Here is a 3,973-nt window from a genome sequence, read left to right as displayed (position 1 = left end):
CTCTTGGTATTCAACCTCTTTATAACGAGACCAAGGCCCGCTCCTTTCTTTCAATCTCAATCGAATCCACCCCTCGCCTCGAGTTCCAACACCCAAAGCTCTAGATTTAGGCGCTTCGGACCTCCGAGGATGTCCGGCTCCGACCTTCAAGGCCGGTGGATGCCTTCCTCCGTCATGGAAGAAGACGTGCTAAAGCTGAGAGACGCCCGGTATTTAACCGGCAAAATTTCGCACAGGCTGCCTGCCCAAGGGCAGGTTATTCCCACTCCCAAGCCTGGTGAGAGCGTGGTGTTTGTGTCTCACTTCCTTCGGGGGTTAGGCTTCCCGACGGACCCCTTCGTGAGGGGGCTCATGTTTTATTATGGGCTGGAATTTCATGACTTGGACCCAGAGTCCATCCTCCACATCTCATCGTTCATTGTCGTATGTGAAGCCTTCCTCCGCATTACCCCTCACTTCGGGTTGTGGCTCAAAACCTTCAAAGTGGAACCGAAGATGATCAAGGGGCAGTAGGCAGAGTGCGGAGGGGCTGTTATAAGCAAGAATGTTGACGCTCCATGGCTCGAGGGCTCTTTTCAAGAGGAGCTTAGTCTGTGGCAACAAGAGTGGTTTTATATCACCGCTCCCAGGGGCACCAAATGGGTGGCGCCACCCGCCTTTCGCTCTGGTCCTCCATCGTGGCTGGCGTCATGGTTCAATAAAGGGCTCGACTGGGGGCCGTCCAAGGACGTGCCCTTGTTGCAGGGCCGTATTCGAGACCTCCTAGAGAGAGAGATCAATCAGGTCGTAGTAGTGCAGGTCATGCTGATTCGTCGCACCCTGCCCTGCAAACTTCGCCCCCTCCGCCTGTGGGAGTTCAATCCGGAGGGACCACTGGCTCTCCAACATTTTATGGGCGTAACGCCCGTGGAGATGTACCAACTGTTCTTCGGATCACGAGCAATGTGTCCGGACTTGACCGAGGACGCAGGTCTGAGCTGCAATCGCCCGGATACTCAAGTAAGTAGTCCTGTACCCGGACATGCTATCCGTATATCTATCATAAACTTGCCTTTAAAAGAGCTGTCCCTTGAACAGGAGTGGATAGCGAAAGCAAAACTGATCCGGTGTCCGGCCCCCCTCCCTGAGACCACGCCGGATCCTGTGTTAACCAGGATGCTAGAGGCTGCGCCTTTTGAAGAAGGCGAAGGGGGGAACAAGGGAGCTACTACCTCCGTGAAGGAGTTTATCAAGAAAGGAGGGATCGAGAACCCCTCCCTCCAAGGGGAGAAGAGGACCACTTCTGACGATCCGGAGACCAAGGCCTCGAAGCGGGGGAAGAAATCCTTGCCAGAGGGTCCTGCGCCGGAAGATGCCCCGGCTGCACTATTTCTCCAAGGAGATCAGCCCTCCAGCGAGCCGTAAGTAAAGAGGGGCGTTTTGTTAAAATGAGAGACATCCCTGTTTTATTTCTGAAGATAACCGAAATTTTTCCTTGTAGTTCGGATCTCAGCCCTTCTTAGCAGAGCTCGTCTTCAGGGGATCTTGATCCGGAGATGATGGAGAGTGAAACGCCTCCGCCTGGCGTACCGTCATGCGAGGCGGACGACCCTGAGGTGTCGTCACGGAGGGTTTCTCCGAATCCGGCGGGGCTCGAAGGCAGTCGTATGTCCCCTCAAAGCCCTCCGCGTCCGACCTTCTAAAAAGGCCATCGGACGAGTCCGACACCGACTGGTGTACGGTTGGAGGAGCTGAAAGATCTGCTCGGGCGAGCATCCATCTCGGAAGATCACCATGAGCTAATGGGTACGATGATTGAAAGGATTTCATCCGCTGAAAGTGGATTGTATGAAGCCGTCATAAGTTTACTGACGGGTTTTGAGGTACGCAAAATGATGTACCTTCTGACAGTTTGGCATATAGAATGCGCCCTGTGTAGATAGTAGCCCCTGAGACTCGGTGCGTTGTCAAAAATGACAGTGCGCCAAGGATCATAATCCCAGGTATAATATGCGCTCTTCCTATGTAGGTGGCAAAGCGTCCGGTGGCAAGCCGGACTGATGAATTTGCCGAACTAAAGCGGCAGCTTGATGTGGCGGATTCTGACATCGCGCTTGTCAATAAGCGGCTTGACGAGTCACAAGGTATGCAGCTTCTCTGCGGACACCCGGTAAGGTAGCTTAATGTCTGTGCCTTACAACATGTATGCTTGACGCAGATGGTGCCGCTGCCATGGAGAACCTTCGGGAAGAACTCGCCCAAGCCAAGGAGCAAGCCCGAAAAAGTGATGCGGCTGCCTTAAAAGCGGCCGAAGAGCTGAGAGCCGAACATGTTGCTCACTGCCGAAGCAAGAAAGAAATGGCCGAGATGGCCGTAAGGTTGAAGAATGCTACCGACCGTTGCGAGCTTCTTGAAAAAGAAGGTCGAGCGGAACAAGAGGACCTGAAAAAGGCCGCTACTAAGGCCAAGGATGCTCGCTCTGCGATGAGAGCTATGAAAGAGGAGCTACGTCAGGCCGAAGATATTGCGGCTGGAAAGCCTTTTCTGCTGCGAAGGAAATTCACGGATCCTAAGTATGCTCAGTTGGGCCAGCTGTGGGGTGCGGAGGATGCTTATCTGGACTTGGCGGCGAGTGCCGCAGACGCGGCCGAACACTTATGAGGCCAAAAGGATCACGGAATGGAAGAGCTTTTTTGGTTGCAGTTCCATAGTCCAGAGCATCCGCTGCCATTGACCGATCGTTTGGCCGAATGGGATGAGCTAAATAGGTTGTCCAGACTTGCCATGAAGGATGTTGTGACTCATTTGTGGCCGAAGAGGCCCGAGCCGAAGAGTTATTTTGGCTTGGTGCAGCAGTTCCTTGGTGCGGTGCCGCATATTAGTGCAATGAAGCGGTCGGCATGCATAGAGGGTGCGCGGATGGCTCTTGCCCGTGTCAAGACATACTGGGCGGAGATGAAGGCCACCGACGTTGCATCCCAGGATTCGGACAGAAGCCGAGTACCTGCCGAGCACTATTTTGAGGAAGTCCCGCAGGGCGCTCGTTTAATAGAGACGCAATGCTCGAAGGATATTATGTTCAAATGACATGTATGATTTGTGAAACAATATAATATAAGGGCTTTTTATACTTGTGCGTTCAAGTATTAAAATACCTCCTGTGCGGCCGTTAATGTATATGCGTATATGACCTGAAAGATGGCAGTCTTCGGCTTCAGCCCACACGCACATAGTGCGGGGGTGTTTGCGAAAAAAGGCACATTTTCACACTTAATCCAACGTCTTGGTCCTGTGAAGGAGGTGACAGCGTAGCAAACTCGGCAACCGGACTATAATGCTTTATCACTTTCACTTAGCCATAGGAGTTCGATGGTGGGGCTACTATATAGCCCCTAGGGGCACCGCGCTCTCCCGAATTCGGGGCGTGTATGTGTCTGACCGGTAAACGGTCCTTTGTTAATGCGGAGGAATTCTAAACATTCCGATGGGTCATCGAGTGGTTGACCAGTCTCACGCTATATCATGACAGTCAGTTTTTGGCTTTCTCTACTGAGGTGCTCACCAGGCCGAACCCGGGCATAATCGCAGTAGTTCTCCTGGTGCCGCGTTAGCCGATAGAGCGGAATGTAAGGCAGCAAAACACAGGAGCCGGGCAAACCCAACATTTGACCAAATACATGATTCGGAGTTGATGCATATAAGGCCTAACTCGAGACGCCGAACACTCCCTAAGGTACTCGGTCTTTATGAAAACAGGCAGAACAATGCCCTAAGCCCCTGGTGTCCAGGTACGCGCAAAAAATTCTGACGCGACCGATGCCAAAATGCCAGCCTCCTCCTCGGTTATAGCAAGAAACCGGGGGATGTGTACCAACAAGAGACAGTAAAAAAGGTTTACGCAGGGTCTTAATCTGAAAAGAATCCTTGCAACGGGTCCCTACTGCACGTCTGCTCATGTGTCTCCGTTGTGTCGTATCCTGGACGAGTGTAGCAC

This window comes from Triticum dicoccoides, chromosome 7B (genome assembly GCF_002162155.2).
Source record: "Triticum dicoccoides isolate Atlit2015 ecotype Zavitan chromosome 7B, WEW_v2.0, whole genome shotgun sequence".
In the NCBI taxonomy this organism is placed as follows: Eukaryota; Viridiplantae; Streptophyta; class Magnoliopsida; order Poales; family Poaceae; genus Triticum; species Triticum dicoccoides.
This window is presented reverse-complemented; position numbering follows the sequence as displayed.